Raw genomic sequence first — 22,117 nt, forward strand, 5'->3', positions numbered from 1 at the left:
CAAAACCTCATCTTTACTAAAAAATACAAAAATTAGCCAGGTATGGTGACCTGTGCCTATAATCCCAGCTACTCGGGAGGCTGAGGCAGGAGAATTGCTTGAACCCAGGAGGCAGAGTTTGCAGTGAGCCGAGATTGTGCCACTGCACTCCAGCCTGGGCCACAGAGCGAGACTGTCTGAAAAAAAAAAAAAAAAAAAATTAGAAAAGCTGAAGTCTTTGGTCCCCAAGTCATAGAAGACGAAAAGAAAAACGGAAAAGAAAAGCTGGGCGGGGCACAGTGGCTCATGCCTGTAATCCCAACACTTTGGGAGGCCAAGGTGGGCAGATACCTTGAGCCCAGGAGTTCGAGAACAGCCTGGCCAGCATAGCAAAACCCTGTCTCTACAAAAAATACAAAAATTAGCCAGTGTGGTGGTGTGTACCTGTGGTCCCAGCTACTTGGGAGGCTGAGGTGGGAGGATTGCTTAAGCCTGGGAGGTGGAGGTTGCAGCGAGCCAAGATTGTGCCACTGCACTCCAGCCTGGGCGACAGAGTGAGACCTTGTCTAAAAAAAAAAAAAAATGCCGGGCACAGTAGCTCATGTCTGGAATCCTAGGTGGACAGATCATCTGAGATTGGGAGTTCAAGACCAGCCTGGCCAACAAGGTGAAACCCCATCTCTACTAAAAATACAAAAATTAGCCAGCCATGGTGGTGGGTGCCTGTAGTCCCAGCTACTCAGGAGGCTGAGGCAGGAGAATAGCTTGAGTCCAGCAGGCAGAGGTTGCGGTGAGCCAAGATCACGCCACTGCACTCTAGCCTGGGTGACAGAGTGAAACTCCGTCAAGAGAAAGAGAGAGAGAGAGAGAGAAAGAGGAAAGAAAGAAAGAAAGAAAGAAAGAAAGAAAGAAAGAAAGAAAGAAAGAAAGAAAGAAAGAAAGAAAGAAAGAAAGGAAGGAAGGAAGGAAGGAAGGAAGGAAGGAAGGAAGGAAGGAAGGAAGGAAGGAAAGAAGGAAAGAGAGAAGGAAGGAAGGAGAGAAGGAAGGAAGGAAGGAAAGAAGGAAGGAGAGAAGGAAGGAAGGAAGGAGAGAAGGAAGGAAGGAAGGAGAGAAGGAAGGAAGGAAGGAAAGAAGGAAGGAAGGAAGGAAGGAAGGAAGGAAGCAAGGAAGGAAGGAAGGAAAAGGAAAGCTGAAGTCTAACCCCTAATCCCTACATACAAATGGCTTCACTGAGACCACAAATCAGAGGAAGCACTGAGGAGCAGAGGCAGCGGTCCTGCTTGCAGGATCTTAGGTCTGTTGTCCCATTACTCTTGACAAGGTAGTTGCTATGAGTCCCCCCACTCCAAAGATGGAAAAGCTGAGGCACACAGAGGGTAAGTCACCTGCCAAAGGTCATTGAGCCAGGAGGTTGGCCAGGGAGATCTCTGCTCACCGAGTTGGGACTGAGGAGTGGCAAGGGGGAGAGTAGTGTTTAGGGAGACCCACTGCGTGCCTGCCACCAGGCTAAGTGCCCTCTGCACTAAGCTACTCTCATCCTCGAGCAATATTAAGAGCCTGGCATCGTGCACCCAATTTTAGAGATGAAGAAGCAGGGCCTCCGGGACCAGAAGCCTCAGCTCACACAGGATTGAGTGCAGGGCTAAGGCTAGAGCCTGTCTGCCTGGCTGCAGGGCCTAACCCCTGGAGAGAGAAGACAACATCACCCTGCTGGTGCTGTCCTCTCAGCCCCCTCCATGCCCTGGGCACTGGGTCCGGATGCCCAGCAGGGGGTGGTGGCCTTGGCCCTGGGCGGACATTCTAGAAAGCCAGCAGTTCATTAGGTCCCCTGCTCCAAAACACAAGGGCCATGCTTGAGACTCATGGGTGAGGGCAGGGGTCTGCTGCTTCTTCCAACCCCCACAACCAAGATGGGCAGGGTGGACACTGGTGTTTCTCAGGCTCCTGTGAGTGCCCAGCCCTTGCCATACCAACCGGTGACAGATGTTGCTGTCCCAGCTGCTTCTCCACGCCTGGTGCAGCCCTCCAGCGAGCTTTGTCAGGCCTACGTGGTGACTCAAACACATCTGAGTCAACATGTAAATATCAAAGGATTGCACTTTTTTAAATCCAAATTTCACATTTCTCTAGGAAAAAAGTAGATCTGCCAGCCCTAGGCCCATACTCTCACAGATCCCCAGTCAGCTAGTGCTGAGCAGCAGCTACCTCTTTGCGTGAAACATGTGAGCATCAGTTTGCCCCAGTCCCCGCCACCTGCAGCCGAACTACTGTTTTCTTTCTTTTTTGGAGGCAGAGTCTTGCTCTTTCACCCAGGCTGGAATGCAGCGGTGCGATCTCAGCTCACTTTAACCTCCGCCTCCCGGGTTCAAGCGATTCTTCTGCCTCAGCCTCCCAAGTAGCTGGGATCACAGGTACGTGCCACCACGCCCAGCTAATTTTTTGTATTTTAGAAGAGATGGAGTTTCACCATGTTGCCCAGGCTGGCCTCGAACTTCTGATCTCAGGCCTCCCAAAGTACTAGGATTACAGGTGTGAGCCACCACACCCAACCCTACTGTTTTCATTTTTAAGGGCCCTTATGCTGTTGGTCTGCTTGTGGTGGAGGCATAGTCCTTGGTACCCATGTCTCCATCAAAAATTGGAAAATAGAAAATAAATTGAAGGGCCTCAAGTCTTATTCTGTGGACATGCAGAATGTTCACGTGCAGTCCATCTGCAGACGCCTGTCCTGTTCACTATGTGCAGCACCACTGGGCCAAAGCCCCCTCTCAATGTGGTAACGGCTGCGCACTGCTCCTCCCCAGGGGGGTAATGTTCAGCCAGGTATTTAAGAATGGCACCTCCGCAGTCCACCCCCCAACACAGCAGGGGCCCCAGGAGGCTTGGCGTCTGCGATCTCAGGTCTCAGGGCCCTCAGCCCTGCTCCCCATGCCGTGCACACAGGGCTGCCTGGGTTTGAGGGTGCCCTTCCGTGGGCTCCATGCTTGTGGCGTGCATCTGCCCCAAGGCAGGCCGAGCCTGGGGCTGGGTCCTCTCTACCAAGCCCCTGGCACTTCCCAAAAGGGCTGCAGATAATGCAGCGAAGATGGCTGTCAGCGATAAGGACGATGATGACACCGACAAACGGCACTGCCCAGAAGCTTCCCGAAAGTGATCTGAGATGCATCTTCTGATCTGTGAACCTCCACGAATGAGAGTCCCCGACTTTCAGTTTGGGCCTCACATAATCGCTGCCAGAAACTATTAAAAATATATTTTATAAACTATCCCCCTTGCCCTGTTCATTTATTTCTGGAAATCTAGTCTTAGAAAGTCATTAAAAAAAAAAAAAAAAACAGATAAAGGGAGGGGAAGAAAAAAGAAAAAGTTATGTTCATGAAAATGTCCACTGGGCAAGGACACACCCAAATGATCATGGTGGGAATGCGGTTTTGTGGGGAAATGTTTTGTTTGTTCATTTTGGTTTTGTTATTTTTAAAACTTTCTGCAATGTTATATCACTTCTCAGAATAAATAGATACAGGCCGGGAGCAGTGACTCACGCCTGTAATCCCAACATTTTGGGAAGTCAAGGCAGGAGGATCACTTGATTCCAGGAGTTCAAGACCAGCCTGGGCAACATAGTGAGACCCCCATCTCTAAAAAAAACTTAGCTGGGTGTGGTGGCACACACCTGTAGTCCCAGCTACTGGAGCAGAGAGGTGGGGGCTGAGATGGGAGGATTACTTGAGCCCAGGAGGTTGAGGCTGCAGTGAGCTGTTATCATGCCACTGCACTCCAGCTTGGGCAACAGAGCGAGATTCTAACTCAGAAAATAAAATAATAAATAAATGCAAGCCAGGTGTGATGGTTCACGCCTGTAATCCCAGCACTTTGGGAGGCCAAGGTGGGTGGATCACCTGAGGTCAGGAGTTGGAGACCAGCCTGGCCAACATAGTGAAACCGTATCTCTACTAAAAATACAAAAAAAAAAAAAAAAATTAGGTGGGCACGGTACTGGGCGCCTGTAATCCCAGCTACTAGGGAGGCTGAGGCAGGAGAATCATTTTGAGGCAGAGGTTGCAGTGAGCCGAGATCACGCCACTGCACTCCAGTCTGGGCAACGAGAGCAAAACTCCATCTAAATAAATAAATAAATAAATAAATGCAACTTTAAAACTTCCAGGCCACCTGTGGTCCCGCCAGGTGAAGCTGGTGGTTAACAGCAAAGACAGGCTTCCTGGGCTCCTGTCCCCACTCCTGCAGTCCCCTGCCAGTGTCTGTGGCAAGGTCCTAACCTCTTTTTGGCTCAGTTTCCTTTTTTTTTTTGAGACAGAGTCTCACTCTATCGCCCAGGCTGGAGTGCAGTGGTGCAATCTCAGCTCACTGCAACCTCTGCCTCCAGGGTTCAAGCGATCCTCCTGCCTTAGCCTCCCAAGTAGCTGGGATTACAGGTGCCCACCACCACATTCAGCTCATTTTTTTTGTATTCTTAGTAGAGATGGGGTTTCACCATGTTGGCCAGGCTGGTCTTGAACTCCTGACCTCAGATGATCTGACCACCTCAGCCTCCTAAAGTGCTGGGATAACAGGTGTGAGCCACCACGCCAGGCCAGTTTCCTTATTTTTGAAATGGGCACAATAACAGTTCCCACCGCTTCGGGCCATTGCTTGGATGAAATGAGTTAGTTTGTGCAGAAGTGCTTAGAACAGCACCCAGCTCACAAGTCCTTCTGAAGCCCCAGCCACCCTCCTCTACCTGCTGCCCCCTGCCAGGGCCTGGGCCCCTCCCTCCCTGAGTCCCTTACCTCCTCGGCTTCCCCAGGCCTGCCCTAGAGCCACCCTCTTTCTCAGCCAGTCCTCAACTTTATGACCTTTATCTCTGGAACGCTGATGTGAAGCTCCGATTTGAGGTTAAACTTAATTCATTTTATGCAGAAGAAAACCTTAATTCATTTTATGTTTTATGCTGACATATTTCTCAGTAGAACACAGCCATCATGTCTTCATGCACCTTTATATACTCCAGGGCACAAGTGAAAAAATAAAGTTTTTCTGTATAGTCAAAACACATTATCATCGCTGACAAAATAATTCATCAGTTCTGTCTAATAGTTGGTTCACAGGCAAATTTAGAGGCAACATTTAAAAATTGTAATGTCCTTCTTTTTTTTTTTTTTTTTTTTTTGAGACAGGGTCTCATTCTGTCACCCCGACTGGAGTGAGCCCAGTGGCATGATCTCAGCTCACCACAACCTCTGCCTCCCAGGCTCAAGCAATTCTCCTGCCTCAGCCTCCTCAGTAGCTGGGATTACAGATGCGCACCACTGCCACCCGGCTAATTTTTGTATTTTTAGTAGAGATGGGGTTTCACCATGTTGGCCAGGCTGGTCTCGAACTTCTGACCTCAGATGATCCACCCACCTCAGCCTCCCAAAGTGCTGAGATTACAGGCGTGAGCCACCACACCCAGCCCGTTTTTTGTTTTTTTGTTTTTTTGTTTTTTTTGAGACGGAGTCTCGCTCTGTCGCCCAGGCTGGAGTGCAGTGGCGCGATCTTGGCTCACTGCAAGCTCCGCCTCCTAGGTTCATGCCATTCTCCTGCCTCAGCCTCCCAAGTAGCTGGGACTACAGGTGCCTACCACCACGCCCAGCTAATTTTTTGTATTTTTAGTAGAGACAGGGTTTCACCATGTTAGCCAGATGGTCTCAATCTCCTGACCTCGTGATCTGCCCACCTCGGCCTCCCAAAGTGCTTTCTTTTTTTTTTTTTTTTGAGACGAAGTTTCACTCTTGTCACCCAGGCTGTAGTGCAATGGTGCGATCTCGGCTCACTACAACTTCCAACTCCCAGGTTCAAGCGATTCTCCTGCCTCAGCCTCCTGAGTAGCTGGAACTACAGGCACCTGCCACCACGCCCAGCTAATTTTTTTTTTTTTTTGAAACGGAGCTTCACTCTTGTCACCCAGGCTGGAATGCAATGGCGCGATCTCAACTCACTGCAACCTCTGCCTCCCAGGTTCAAGCGATTCTCCTGCCTCAGCCTCCCAAGTAGCTGGGATTACAGGCACAAGCCATCATGCCTGGTTGATTTTTGTATAGACCGGGTTTCGCCATGCTGCCCAGGCCAGTCTCAAACTCCTGAGCTCAAGCAATCTGCCCACACCTCGGCCTCCCAAAGTGCTGGGACTGTGGATGTGAGCTCCCCTGCCCGGCCAAAAGTTTAAAAATAAAGAAAAGAATGAGGCAGAAAAACATAACCAATATACGCAATCTCCAAAATAACAGGTGAAGCCCAGGTACCACAGGCTGAATGGCTGTGCACTCTGGTCCTGTCTATGGAAGAATTCACACAGCCTTGGATCTCAGCCCACAGGTGCGCAGGACCCCCAGGAAAGCTTGCAAAATGGCTGTGGGGGCAGGGGGAGCATCTCATTAAAGGGACAAGAAAAAGCCATCATCGGGGTGGAGAACGATTTAAATGGCCTTGGGGAATTGCCGCAAGCTCTGTATCCCTCATAGCCTTACCACAAGGACAGGAGTCCTGGGTTTCTCAGGCCTCCTGATTTCAAAAGTTCCCTCCCCAACTCTTGTTGATACCCTCAGCCAGCTGGGGGTCCCAAAGTGGGCTTGAAAAATGTTTAGACGAGGGCCTTGTCCTCCCCTACCCTCTGCTCAAGAGGGACAGCGCTGTTATCCCAGATTCAGGCCCTGGAGCCCATCCCCACTGGCTGGGCAGTCTGAGTTTGGCTTGGGCCAGCAGAGCCCCCGGGTGCTCCAGCCCAACTTTGGCCATGCTGCCTAAGAGCGTCTTGCTAAACAGACGGCCTGGAGTCCTAGACCCTTGTGGGAACTGGAGCCTGTGCCAGCCTGGGCGCCCGGATCTCCTTCCTCCCAGTGCGGGGCCTAATCACTCATGGTCAGCAGGAGGCCTGCAGAGGGAGAGACGAGATTGGCCCTCCAATCCCTGCCTCTGGGAAAGGTGGCTGGGGCCAGGTTCTGGAGAAAGGACCTGGAGCTTCCAGGAAAGTTTAGGAAGCAGAGGGGGACCGCTTGCCCTGCCAATTCAGACCACTCTCACGAGTTGGGGCCAGAATAATTAAGCGGCTTCCTCTGGCGCCTACTCTGAGGGGTCGGTAATGATGTCCAGCACTGTGATGAGGAGGATTCTGAGGCACCGTCCATGATTGAAGGAAGGAGCTCCTTGGAGATGTTGCCACCTTCGCCACAGTAGAGGACGGGTAGTGTGCAGATGTCTGCCACCCTGGAGGTAGGGTCTCTCCTTCCCCCAAGTTCTATGCATGATCTCAAGTAGAGAGGGGTGGGGAGGTGTTATCAGGAGAATGATTCATAGTATTGCTCTCATTACGGTACAGCTCCCAGTCATGGAGCACCCACTTTCAGCCAGGCACTTCACAGATGCTGCCCTGTAGTAATCCTGAAATGCTAAGAGAATCGGCAAGGGCACGCATCTTGCCGATCTCTGAACATTTGCTTAATGGGGGCTGGGCATCATGATCCCATTTTACAGCTGGAACAACTGAGACTCCAAGCACCTGCCAAGGCCCCACGCTGGTAGGAGTGGGCCCCAAACCTGGGTGCCCTCTCAAAGGTACCCTCAAAGCCAGGGCCTGGCCTCCCGCTGCCTCTCCTAAGCCCCCACTCCAGGCCTGAGCTCCCCTGCTGATGGGGGGCAGGGGACACGCCATCTGTCTGCAGAGGCAGGGGTGCCACTGGGGGGGACATGCCACCCCCACAGGCAGTGGACGGGGCCTCCCTGCATCCGTTACTTGCCCCCCGCCCAGACTCTGCCCACCGCACAGCAGTGATAGATAGTTTGTGAAATACCCTGAGCTTGCGGTTGACCAGAATTCTGAAATAATTCCATTGAGACCGGAATTCATGCAATGTTCTGTATCCTGATGTGGTAAAGCAGGCTGCCCGCGGGGGCGCAAGGGGATGTGAAGGCCTGGGGATGGTGAGGCAGCCTCCAGGCCCTGCAGCAGGGGCTTCTGCCACCCCCCCTCGCCCACGGGCTCCGGAAGGCCCATCTGACAGGAGCAGGGCCCTGATAAGCACCACCTGACCAGGAGGCCCCCGGCAGAGAGATTAATGCACAAATTGTCAACAACCTCCCCATGCTGTACCCCCGCAGAGGAGCAGGGCGGGGGGGCACTGGGAAAGGAAGGACAGAGGAGGCCTCACCCGGAGAGAGGCAAAAGGACAGCTCAGCCCGGCCTTGCCCTGCGGCCTCAGCCTGGCTGCCCCACCTGCGCCAGCCGGGCTCTGGACACCTGGGGCGGGAAGAGGCCAAGGTGTGAAGGCAGGCTTGTATCATGGGCCAGTCTGATGCCCAGGCAGGTCCTGGCTGTGCAGGAGGGTGGGAGGCAGCTGCTGCCTGCTGAGCCTCCTCAGCCTGGAAGCTCCCCAAAGCCAGAGCTGACTCCAAACCTCCTGGCCCAGAACCCTGCGCTCCAGTCCCTGGCCCTGCCAGCCCCCAAGGTGGGTTCCCTGGAGGAAGACATGTGTTTCTCCTTGGCGAGCACTTCTCTCAGTGCTGCAGAGTGTCCCTGTGTTTCTGCAGCCAGGTAGGGACTGCAGGACTGGACTTGGCAGAGCACAGCAGGACTGCAGGAGGAGGCTGGGGGTTGCTCTGGGGTCATCATATTCAGGACCACACATGGTCGACAGGCTCAGGCCAGTGAAGTTCCCTCTCCTCATGGGACAACCAGAAGCTCAGGGGCAGCCTGGTGGGTTTTCTATAAAGCAAAATGCAGCCATTGAAAGGGCTGCCCTGGGTTCTGCCATTAGGAACTTCCTATTTCTTAGGTGGGGGAAACTTTTCTCTAAAGCAATGAGGGTACCAGCAAATCAGAGACATAAACTGAGGGCCACTGGCATACGGAGCTTGCTGCATGGGTTACCAGGTTTTTATTTTCTTTAAGTCCATTCTTTCAGGCTGTATTTCCAGCTTTGCTTTGGAAGCTCTGGCCACTCTGAGCCCACATTCCTTCGTGGCCCTATGCCTGGAGCTGAGCAGGGGCCACCCTGAAACAGGCCCACCCACTTCCCACCCCTGCTCCTCTCTGCAGTGAACAGAACAGTGAGGATCCAGAGTGTGAACCCCATGGACCAGGAGGAGTATGTGTCCCGCAGGACAGCACTGGGGTTCACGCTTCTGCAGGGTCCCCAGCCTGGAGTCCGTCTCAATCATTCTCCCACCTCTGCTGGGAAACTCAGCTGCTGCAGTCACTTGTCATGGACTATTTTCATGCAGGTCCATCTTCCTCATTAGGTTGCCAAGGACATGGGACACAGGCTTAGGGGCCCCGGGGTTCGGGGACAAGGAGTGAGGTGAGGCTGCACAGACCTGAGTGCTCAGTTGAACCCTCTGAACCTTTTCAAGAGATCTGGAAAATTCTACTGTTCTTTTTTTTTTTTTTAAGAAGCGGTTTTGCTCTGTTGCCCAGGCTAGAGTGCAGTGGTACAAACATAGCTCACTGTAACCTCGACCTCCTGGGCTCAAGCAATTGCACCTTGGCCTCACAAATAGCTGGAACTACAGGCATATACCGCATGCCTGGCTAATTATTAAAATTTTTTGTAGAGATGAGGTCTCCCTCTGTTGGCCAGGCTGAACTCCTGGGCTCAAGCGATCCTCCCACCTCGGCCTCCCAAAGGTCTGGGATTATAGGCATGAACCTCTGTGCCAGATGGGAAAATTATATTTTTTAAGTAATATCTCTCAGGTTTTAAATGTTGAAAATGAATTCATCTTTCAGTAATGATAATAATATTCTATAAGGAAAAGAAAATACATCTGCCAGCTAGGAGATGGCAGCCTCCAATTAGGAGCAAGGAGGTTCACCAGATCCCATGCTATCTGGTCAGTTGGTGTCAGGAGGGAATAAAACTATCCCATGCAAAATTTTCTGATCATCTTTTCCAGCCCGGCCCAGGACTGATTCCAGCACCTACCTAAGTCAGATCCTAGCCAGTCCTCAGGGAACTAGGTATGGAGCAGTGGACAGAGAAGGATAATTAAAGCAATATAGTGTGACATCGTGTACATGAATAGAGACTTTCCAGAGGAATTCACAAGAAATTGCTAACACTGTGTTTCTCTGGAAGAGAAGCTGGTAGGAAGCCGGAGATTCTGCTTGCCTCTGTATACCCTTCTGATCTGTCTGGATCCTTAGTATGAGCATGTGTTAACTCTTACAATTTGGATTTTTTTTTTTTTTTTGAGATAAGGGCTCACTCTGTCACCCAGGCTGGAGTGCAGTGGTGTGATCTCAGCTCACTGCAACCTCAACCTCCTAGGCTCAAGTAATCCTCCCACTTCAGTCCCCTGAGTAGCTGAGACTACAAGTACTCAACTCCGTGCCCAGCTAATTTTTACATTTTTAGTACAGATGGGGTTTCATCATGTTCGGCAGGCTGGCCTCGAACTCCTGAGCTTAAGCGATCTGCCCACCTCAGCTTCCCAAAGTGCTCGGATTACAGGCATGAGCCACCACGCCTGGCCTTTTACAATTTTTTAAATCTCTCTTTGTTGTTACAAACAGGGTCTTGCTATGTCACCCAGGCTTGCCTCAGACTCCTGAGCTAGAGCGATCCTCCCTCCTCAGCCTCCCAAGTAGCTGGGACTATAGGCCCATACCACTTTTACAATTTTTAAAACACAGAAACATTTTGTAATGAATCTGGATATAAACAGATGTGGTGATACCATCACAACATTGTAACCCCAGTGCACAGAGACCCCAGCAAGGCAGTAACCATGTCTATGAGAGGGAGAAGGAAAGTAGCACTTAAGCTTTCCCAGGAGTAACCCTGGGGGTGGGTTTTAGAGAATGAATAGGAGTTTTTCAGCGGGGCGCAGGGGCTCACACCTGTAATCCCAGCACTTTGGGAGGCCGAGGCAGGCAGATCACGAGGTCAGGAGATCGAGACCATCCTGGCTAACACGGTGAAACCCCGTCTCTACTAAAAACACAAAAAATTAGCTGGGCGTGGTGGCAGGTGCCTGTAGTCCCAGCTACTTGGGAGGCTGAGGCAGGAGAATGGTGTGAACCCAGGAGGTGGAGCTTGCAGTTAGCCGAGATCATGCCACTGCACTCCAGCCTGGGCGACAGAGCCAGACTCCATCTCAAAAAAAAGAGAATGAATAGGAGTTTTTCCAGGCAGACAAGAAGGAACACTTCGAAGACCCAGGACACCAGTAGCTGTGGGGATCACTGGGGAAGGTTTTGTGGCATTTGTGGAGGTGTTAAGCCTTGAAGGAGGGGAGAATCAGAGTGAGACGGGGGTTAGGGTGGGGAGTGTAGCACAGGCATGGACACAGCACAATGCCAGGGACAGTGGGATCTGGCTGCAGCTCCAGGAAGGCCATCTCCCTGATGTCAGGGAGGGGTGAAGACCTGGGTTCAAGTCCAGGTTCTCCCAATTACTTGGCGTGAAGCCTTGAATTTGCCCTATCCATGCCCCGTTCGCTCACCTGTTAAAGCAGGGATGTGTAGCAGGGCGTAATGGCGCACGCCTGTAGTCCCAGCTACTCAGAAGGCCGAGGCAGGAGGATGGCTCGAGCCCAGGAGTTTGAGGCCACCCTGACCAACATAGCCAAACCACATTTCTAAATAAGTAAATGGAAGCGTGGAAGTTGTGCCCTACTGAGAGTGTGTATGAGAAGCACCTGAGAACCACAGCTAATGAACTGCCCACAGGCTGTGAGGAGTTTGCACCGGTCCTCACTGCCTTGCTCAGGGTCAGCCCAGGAGAGGGGCCGCCCCACCCAACGCTGCCACACAGGCTGGGAAAAGCCATGGCTCTCCAACGGGCATCCACACTCCCGGCTAAGCAAAGGCTCTGCAAAGCTGGGGCCAGACAGCCACTCAGTGTCTGCTGTTTCCTCTGGCCCTGAATCGCAGGCCGCGCTGGATGGCTCTGGTGCCAAAGGGTGGCCTCTGAACAGGAACCTCGGCCTGGGAATGTCCCTGGGACCCCACAGGACCTGACCCGGAGCCACCACTAGAAGCCGGAGCTCCCAGGCCAGGGCTGCGGGAATGGCCCCGGGTCCTCTGCCCAGGGCCTGCAGGTGCTCCAGGTCAGCGGGCGACTTTGGCCGCTGCAGAGACCGAGATACGCGGGGTAACAGCCCGTTCCGGAGCCGGTCATCAGGCGCCAAGCCCCGCTGGGCTCCTCGCAGCCGCGGGACCTTTCTCTGCCCTTCCCGAGGCTGAGTTTCCTGAACGGGAAGCTGCCGGCCCGCGGGGCAGCCGGGAGCAGCCAGGGCGTGAGGACGTGGGTTCCCGTCACCCCCGGCTTGGAACAGCAGCGCCGCAACAACCGCTGGCGTTCATCGAGCCTCTCAGCAGCCCTGCGAGGCGATCCCGGGGAGCATCCCACGCCACAGCCGAGGAAACTGAGGCAGGCAGGGTGACACACAGCCCAGTAGTGGCGGGCGGGAGCCCAGGCTGCCACCGCGCTGAGGACCGGCCCCTCTGCCAGCCGGGAGGTGCGCGTGGCCTAGGCGGGGGCGCCCTCTGGCGGCCGCGGGTTCCAATCCCCGCCGGCCTCGCAGGCGTGGGGCAGGACAGCCGCGCTCTCGCCAGGGCCCAGAGCCCCACTTTGCCAAGGAGAAACCAAGGCTGTCCCTGGAGCGGTGACTTTGTTCAGAGCCATGGAACACGTCCACGGGAGAACCGGAGGAGGAGGCCAGACTTGCTGCTGGGCAGCTGGCACATGGGACATGGGGTGTTATGACTCCAGCATTTATGGAGCGCCTGCTGTGTGCTCTGCAGGTATAGTCCCATGACCACCCCCCCGAGCATGGGGTTATCTCATTTTTTTGGCGGGGGGGGACGGAGTCTCGCTCTGTCGCCCAGGCTGGAGTGCAGCAGCGCGATCTCGGCTCACTGCAACCTCCGCCTCCCAGGTTCAAGCGACTCTCCTGCCTCAGCCTCCTGAGTAGCTGGGATTACAGGCAGGCACCACCACGCCTGGCTAATTTTTGTATTTTTAGTAGAGGTTTCACCATGTTGGTCAGGCTGGTCTCGAACTCCTAACCTCATGATCCACCTCCCTCAGCCTCCCAAAGGGGTTATCTCATGGTATGGATGAGGCCCTGAGGCTCAGAGACCCATCTGACTCTAAAGCCACCCATTGGGACTGACCCCAGACAGCCCCTTAATAGCCACTGGGTTCCACTGTGGCCAGGGGAGTGTGGCATGAGGCAAAAGGGACCATTTCCCCTCTGAAACATGAGCTGAACTAGATCAGTGTTTTGCCAGCATTCAGGTCCACCTTGCAGCATGTGCAGGACACACCTATCACCCGTGTTCATATTCACATCCTAACGCCAGGCCTACACAGTACTGACCATGGGCACCACCTGACCGCTGTCAGCTTATTTGAGGATCACACCAACAACCACGCTCTTGTTAGAAATTAATATGACCCCGTTTTATGAATGGAAAATGGAGGCTCAGAGCAGCTGAGCACCTTTCCACAGTCACACAGCCAGGTGGCGTCAAATCCAGCAACCCAACCCTGGCCACCGGCTCCCGGCCTCTGCGAGGTGGAGCTTCCAGCTAATCCAGCTCCACTCTGCTCAAGCCATTTTTTTTTTTTTTTTTAAGAAATGAGGTTCACTATGTTGCCTCGACTAGTCTTGGTTCCGGTACTCAAGCTGAGTATGGGAATTAAAAGCATGAGCCACCACCCAGGCCTATATTCTTTTTTACAATTTATCCTTAAACGAAACTTTGTATCTCTGACATAAGTGGAAAATCACTTTCACATGGCTAAATACAGGTAGCTGTAAAAATCAAATACAATTTATGGCCAGTGCTGTGGCTCACACGTGTAATCCCAGCACTTTGGGACGCTGAGGCGGAAGGGCCACTCGAGCCCAGGAGTTTGAGACCAGCCTGGGCAGCATAGTGAGACTTCATCTCTTAAAAAAGAAAAAAATAAATCAAATACAATTTACATCAAATAAAGTGATCCAGTTCTGACCAGAGAGAATGGTCAGCAGAGAGCCTGGCATTCTAGACAGGGTTCCATTTCCATTGAAGAGGTTTCTGTGTTACAAGCAAGTGAACTGGTGGGACACTGCCTGGTTTTCTCCTGAATCTCACCCCACTGCGGCACAGATCTCACTCCCCATACCCCAGCAGCACCTCCTCCCAATCCCCAGCCTCTCCACTGCAACATGAAGCATGGAAGAAAGATGAAGGTGTGTGTGTCACTCGCTGTAGAGTGCTGAGAGACGCAGGGAAGACAGAGGCATGGGTGTCCGTAATTGGGGTGCAGGTGGTGAGACACGGGGAAGATGGTGGTGTGGGTGTCCATCTCTGCTGTGAGGTAGAGGGCAGACCCCATGTAGATCTAGGGTCATGAGTTAGCCTTGATATATGAGTGGTGACTTACATGACAACTGAAACCAGTGCCATGGTCTGAATGCATTTATCCCCCCAAAATGTACCTGTTGATGTCCTAATTCCATAGTGATGGTATCAGGATGTGGGGCCTTTTGGGGGTGACTAGGCCATGAAGGAGGAGTGCTCATAATTGGGCTCCAAGCCCTGATAGCAGAGCCCTTGCTCAGCACGCCAACTTCTGCCTGCGATGACACAGTGAGGACACCGGCAGGCTGCATCCCGGAAGACAGCCCTCTGCAGAGCCCGCCCCTGCTGCCACTGTCATCTTGGAGTTACCACCCTCCTGAACTGTGAGAAAGGAATGTGTGTTGTTCTAAGTACCCCGATTGTTGTTATTTGTTATCACAACCTGAACAGACTAAGACAGGCAGCATGAGCATGTGCTCTTGATCGACATGGACACAGATAAATGAAAACCCACCACACATTCCCCAGGGTGTACACGCACCTGTCCCCATGCGTCTCACACAAGATGCGCTGGAGGTGGGAAAGGGGAGGGAAATTGGGGCTGGGAAGCAGGAAGACGCAGCGAGCCCAGAGGGCACAGTGCCCTGATCTGATGAAAAAGATAAAAATAGAACGAACTAGAATCAAATGCCCCGCACAGGGCCCGGCCAATTCTAACCCTCAAGCCCCCCACACCCAGCTGTGGACCCTGGGACAGCCACTGTGTTATCTGTGCCTCTGCCTGTCCGCTGGGGGCCCTGCGGGCAGGACTGCTATGTTGCCTCTGTGCCTGGCCCATGGATGTCTGACTATGGGTCTCTGTAAACACGGGGGCAATGTCCCCAGTCCCTCAGAGCAGCCACACCAGATGGGCCTTCCAGACTGGCTCTGTCAAGACCTGAAATTCCCAAGTCCTTAAAAGGCTGCAAATCCTCCCCCCACCCCACAAAGACAACACACAAATAAATCATAACTGCTGTGTCCTAAGCACATCGTGTGTGCCTGTATTTTACACACATATTTGTCATCTTCACAACGTAAGTAATATTTGGTCCATTCTTTGAATGGGGAAACAGGCAGAAAGAACTTAAATGACTTGCCTCAAAGTCACCCAGCTGGCACAAGCAGGGTTCAGGTCCAGCTAGGCCTGATCCCACCTCCTGCCCTCTTCTGACAGCCCCAGGCTGCCTCCCACCACACACAACACACACACACACGCACGCACACACACATGCACTTGCACAGCCACATGACGTGCAAGGACACACACATATACATATACACAGACACACACGTGCATACACAGAGACACACAGACACACACACACAGGTCACAGCCCAAAATAACGCCTTCCTGGAGCTAACGCCTCTCCTTCCCCCTCACCCCAAGTGTGTATGGATTCCTCCAGCCCAAGCCTCCCTCCCCAAATCACCCCTCTCTAGCCCTGTCAGATTCAGAAGGGTCTCCTCCTCAGGTCAGCCTCCATCTCTGACAAATCCCCCCACCCCATCCTCTGGTCCTGCTCCCCCAGGGCTCCCAGCACCTGGCCCAGTAGACCAGCTGCAGGCCACACCTCTCTACTGGTGGAGAGGGAAACCCTGGGCTCTCGGGTAGAGCTGCGGGTGCTGGTGGTGGGTGGCCATGCCTTCGTCCATGTCCATCCAACATGCACTCCCTGTGTGCCTGGACCCCACTCCCTCTCCTCCAGGCCTTTGTGCCATGCACAAGCTCCAGGCCTGGGGCCCCATCCTGATGGAGAGAAGTGGTCAGGAAAGTGGGCAGGCCTCAGGGCTTCAAGCCAGGCCCCAAGGGGCAGAGGGGAGAGTGACAGGACCTGGAGCTGAGACTTAGGAAAGTGACAGGTGGCCAGCGTGGTGGCTCATGCCTGTAATTCCAGCACTTTGAGAGGCTGAGGTGGGTGGATCGCTTAAGCCCAGGAGTTCAAGACCAGCCTGGACAATATAGCAAGACCCCATTTCTACTATTTAAAAAATATGTATATAATTTTCTTTCTTTTTTTTTCCAGTCTCGCTCTGTCGCCCAGGCTGGAGTGCAGTGGTGCAATCTCAGCTCGCTGCAACCTCCACTTCCTGCGTTCAATCGATTCTCCTGCCTCAGCCTCCCAAGTAGCTGGGACTATAGGCGCATGCCACCACGCCCACTAATTTTTGTATTTTTAGTAGAGACAGGGTTTCACCATGTTAGCCAGGATGGTTTCGATCTCCTGACCTCATGATCCACCCGCCTGGTCCTCTCAAAGTGCTGGGATTACAGGCGTGAGCCACCACACCTAGCCTATATTTAATTTTTTTAAAGAAAACAGACAGGTGCTCTCCAGAGCAGCAGCGCATGGTAGCACAGAGCGGCAGGGTGCACTCACCATGTGAGCACACCACGCAGAGTGTTTCTGCATGCACGTGTGCCCCAGAGCAGCCTGTGTGCCTCTGCATGCCTCTGGGAGTCTGTGCACTTGTGCATGAAGGGGAGAGTCTGTGAGAAAGGATGGGTAGTGCAGAGGGCGAGAACACAGGCTCTGAGACCGGCACGCCATGCTCACATGCTGTGCAAGTTCCCTCAGTGGCGAGAGTGGCAGCCAGAGCCGCACCTGGCAGAGCGTGAACGGGCTCCTTATCATTTCCACTCTGCAGGCATCTCTGTGGGCTGCACGAGGTCCCTGTGGCGGGGACTCTGCCCACTCCCGACTGTATCCCCAGGGCCAGGGACATGGCGAGTGCACGTATCTGGCATGTGTGAATCTGCCTAGCGCCGTGTGTGCACCTGCGTGTGTTCACTCGTGTGTGCATGTCTGTGAGCCTCGGTGACAGTCACAGGTGTGAGAGTGGCATGCGCACATCTGAGCATTGGAAGAGCTGCATGTGCGTGCCCATGTGCCTTCTGCGCACCCCCCAGGAGGGTAAACATGAGACGGAGACAGACAGAAGGCCCCACCCTGCTAGCACAGGTGACAGGGGTCAGGAAGGATCCACATTGCATCACAGCACCCCCAGCGTTCACTGACAAGGCAACCATGAGACCCGCCGTAGGGACCTCATACCTGCCTCATCCCAGCACTGTGGAGGAACAGGAATTTGGAAAAATAAAATAAAAACAAAAATCTGTGCTTCCTCCCTCCCTCCACTGGGGCTGCTTCTGGGACTCTGCCTGCACTAACTGGCCCCAGAATCCCAGCTCATCAATGCTAGAAGGCCCTTGGACATCTGTCATTGTGCAGTAAGACTTGAGGCCCAGAGAGGTCAGGGACTTGCCCAAGCTCACACAGGTGCCGGCTGCAGAGAGGGACCTGTCCCAGGTCTGTCTGTCTCAGCGAGGGCTGGCTTCTCCCTCCACACCTAGGGCTCCAACCCAATAGGTGGTTCAGACTGCTGAGACCTCGATCTGCAGTCTGAACCAATGAATAAATGGACATTTATAAAGAAAGCACTTTGTAAACAGCTACTCTCGGTTCAAATCAAAGCGTTATACTTGTCACCCTGGTATCTGTCAAAGGAAGAGACTCCTGCTCCTTGAGCCGGTGCTGCGCCAGGGGCTTTCCCAGGCAGCATACCTCTGAGCTCCTTCCAGTCCTGATATCGTTATGGTCCTCATTCTCCAGGTGAGCAATGTGAGGCTCAGAGAAGAGAAACAGAAAGCCCGGAGGCTTGAGTGGGTCAGACACCCATCAGGAGCTTGGCATGAGTATGACAGCTCCTTGACGCAAAGTCTAGGGGGCATGAGTGCTGGGGCCATTGCAGGCACCAGGACCCAAGCCTAGGGGAGAGGAAGCTGGAAGCTGAGAAGCTGGAGCGCTCTAGAGGGCAGTTATGCATGAGACCTGACTTGCAGGCAGGAGGTCCTGCAGCCACCAGAGGCCTGGATGGGGTGAGGAAGAGGCCAAGAGAAAAGAGGCTGAAGGTTTATGGCCACCCAGCCCACACCCTGCTACACCACCCTGCCCAGCTCTCAGCTGTCCTGGGTCTCAGCTCAGGAGTCTCCTCTAAGGGATGCCCTCCTGACCCTCCAGACTACATCCATTTATCACATCACCCATTTTATTTCCTTCATAGCATTTATCACTATCATATTGCTGGTGCCCAAAACAGTGCCCACTACAAAGTGGATTTTTCTTTGGTGTGTGTTTGTATAGTTTGTTTGTTTGTTTTTAGCCATTCCGATTGCATTTATTTGTAAAAATACGCATGCAGCCCTCCCTCTGGTTTCCAGTCCCTGTCCCTCCCAGGGCAGCGCCCTTTCCTGAACACTCCTGTCTACCCTCTGAGTTGCTGACTTTTAGAAATCATAATGAGGCCGGATGCAGTGGCTCATGCCTGTAATCCCAGCACTTTGGGAGGCCGAGGTGGGTGGATCACCTGAGGTCAGGAGTTCAAGACCAGCCTGGCCAACATGGTGAAACCCCGTCTCTACTAAAAATACAAAAATTAGTCAGGCATGATGGTGGGTGCCTGTAATCCCAGCTACTTGGGAGGCTGAGGTGGGAGAATCCCTTGAACCCGGGAGACGGTGGTTGCAGTGAGCCCAGATCACGCCACTGCACCCGGGCAAGATCAGCCTGGGTGGCTGAGCAAGACTCTGTCTCAAAAAGAAAAAAAGAAAGAAAAAAAAAGAAATAACAATGAGCACCCATTTTTCTGTTACTAGCTTTCCTACTCACCTTTGAAAAAGGCAAAAACCTCAACAATGCATAAACCACACATAAGAAGGCAAATTCACAAGGAAAAATGACCAACCTCATCCATTATTTAAAAATGGCAAATAGGCCAGGCATGGTGGTTCATGCCTATAATCTCAGCACTTCAGGAGGCCAAGGCAGGTGGATCACTTGAGCCCAGGAGTTCGAGACCAGCCTGAGCAACACGGCAAAACCCCGTCTCTACAAAAAATACAAAAATTGTTTTTGTTTTCAAGACAGGGTTTCTCTCTGTCACCCAGGCTGGAGCACAGTGGTGTGATCATAGCTCACTGCAGCCTTAACCTCCTGGGTTCAAATGATCCTCCCAACTCAGCCTCCCAAAATGTTGGGAGGACATTTATAAAGTCCACTGCACTCAGTTGAAGATATTTGTTGAATGAATTGATGTGCTTCCTCTGTTTAAACTCTGCTGAAATAGAGCACCCAGTCTAGGGAGGCAAACAGTCCATTCCACTTCAGAAAGCAGTGTCCAGTAGTGTAAGGTAGGGACATCTCAGCCCACCTGGAGAATAGGGAGGGCTGCCCAGGAGGCGAAGCTTGAACAGGTCTTTGCTGATCTCCTCAGTGCTAATGAAGGCACAGTCTCTCAGGGCTCTCCCATGAGATCGCTGCCTTAAGCCCTCAATCCCACCCAATCCTGCTCTACTGGGATCTATTCACTGGCCCCTTCTCTCCTGGATCTTCAGCCTTTATGTCCCTGTTACCTCCTTCCTTCCCATCAGCATTTGAACAGACTCCTGTCCTTCCCACTGCTACAGACTGAATGTCTGCATCCCCCCAGAATTCTTATGTTGAAACCTAACCCCCAATGTGAAGCATTAGAGTGTGGCACCTTTGTGAGGTGATTAGGCCATGAGGGTAGAGCCTTCATGAATGGACATTAGTGCCCTTATAAGATACATCCGAAAGTTCCCTCATCTCTGCCACCATGTGAGGACACGAGAAGGTGCTATCTTTGAACCAAGCAGCAGGACCTCTCAACACCAAATCTGCCAGTGCCTTGATCTTGGACTTCCCAGCCTCCAGAACTGTAAGAAGCAAATTTCTATTTATAGCTACCCAGTCTATGGTATTTTGTTATAGCAGCCCTAACAGACTGAGACACTCGTATTAAATCTTTCTGGATTCTATCCCCTGAGTGGAAGTCAAAAAAGGAGTCTGGGCTCCTCCCTCCCCACCAACCCCCACAGGCAAATCCTTCAGATGCCGCGATGGCCCCTCCTGATGGCCCTCCCTTCCGACCTGCCTTTCCTGATGCCCAGCACTTCTGCTGTCTGCTCCCTTCTGTGTCCCCTGCATTTAGTCCTGGGCCTGTCACACCACATATGGAACTAAGGGCCTGATGGAAGCTGAGACCCTAAAGGGCTGGGCTGGGGGCACCATGAAGGGGTTGGCCATGGTAGGGGACAGGCTGCATCATTCAGCTTTCGCTTCAGGTCTAGCCCAGTTTGAAGGTTCTCTCTTCCCTCCCTGTCATCTCCCACACCTGTCCACGCAGGTGACAAAGCAGTCCCCAGATCCCAGGCCACCAGCCCCAGAACCAGGCCAGAGTCCCAGAGTCAGGCCCAGCTTCAAAATGGCGCCAGGCCTCATCCAAAGCATCAGGCCTTTGCAGAGGGCCCTGGGGTACACTCGGGGGCATTTCCTGTCTGAGCCTGCAGCCCCCAACCGCTGGCAGCATGGGCTTCCGGCGGGGCTGCGGCCGGGGCCTGCACTATCAGCTCGGCACCAGACGCCCGGTCAGGATACTTGTGGTGAAACTGTGAGGGCGCACTGGGTCCTTTGGGGTTTTCTCCCATGACAGCCTCCAAGACAAATGGAAGAGAAAAAGTGACACCCAGCCCTTCTTCAGCCGTGTTTTCCCCTCCCTGAGCCAGGGTCCAGGTTCAAGGCTGGGGGACTGCCATGAGGCCACCTATGACTACAGGGACATCCCAAAGCTGCAGCCATGGAAGCGGCCAGGGCCAGGCCTCTAGGGTCAGGCATCTTGGCCAAGGCTGGACAAAAGGCACTGTGGCCTGGGGATCTGAATGGGAGTGGGAGTGGGTGGGCCACTCCTATACGGCCACATGAGGGCCACAGAGAAAGTACGCTGGGTCTGAGACTAAGTGAGAGGTGTCAGGTGTCTGGGGCATGTCACCTTGAGCCAAGGGATGCCCAGCCTGAACCTGGCTTTACACCTAGGGCCCCACTTCACCTCCTCCCTGAGATTTACAAAGTGGAAACTGAGGCCCTGTTTACTACTGGGGAAACCGAGCATCAGGGAAGCGCAGGGCTGCGCGTGGCGTAGGGCGCTCTGTCCCAGCAACCAACGGATGTAAGCCCGTAGGTGGGGAGGGCAGCACCGGATGCCCCACTGGGCCCAGGGATGCACCCACCACAGGATGCTAGGGGAGCCACCGGCCTTGGCCAGCCCAGCTAGCCCTGTGGCTTTCCAGGGCAGCTGAGTGCCCAGGTCCCCATGGCTAAGCCCCTCAGCAGCCCAGTGTTCCTGAGCCCGCCGACCCCAGACCCAGTCCTAGTCCGGCCAGAGGAGGCCGTTTACGAGCCCACACCCGTAGGTGGCGCCACAGCCGGAGAATTGGCTTTGGTTCTGTTGGAGCCGCGCTGCCTTTAAATTAGGAGCAGCCCCACGCATGCGCGACTTTCCTAGCCCGAGCCCGCCGTCTGCGCCTGCGATTTCGCCCATACTCCCCGGTGCCCCCTAGTGACGTGCCACAGTGTTACGAAGGGACACCAGGGCGCAGGCGCAGCTCGCTCCTCAGGCCTGCGAGAGGCCCGCCGGCCCAGCAGAGGGCGCCCATCAATCTGCACGCGGGCCCAGCGAGTTCTCTTGATTTCGGCCAAGCTTTCTGACTGCTCCAAAAAACGGAGAAAAAGATTCAGGGAGAGTAAGAGGATGAAGAGAGCTGGTGAAGCAGCTGACCAAATGGCCCGAGGTGGCATGCAGCCGCGGTAAAGCAGGGCCCCTCCGTGAGGCACAGCCGCCCGGGGGTTCCCTAGGGAAGCAGGGGCTGCGGCAGACGCCTCTCGGGCAGGTCAGGGTATGCACCCTCCCGCA

This window comes from Pan paniscus, chromosome 2 (genome assembly GCF_029289425.2).
Source record: "Pan paniscus chromosome 2, NHGRI_mPanPan1-v2.0_pri, whole genome shotgun sequence".
In the NCBI taxonomy this organism is placed as follows: domain Eukaryota; kingdom Metazoa; phylum Chordata; class Mammalia; order Primates; family Hominidae; genus Pan; species Pan paniscus.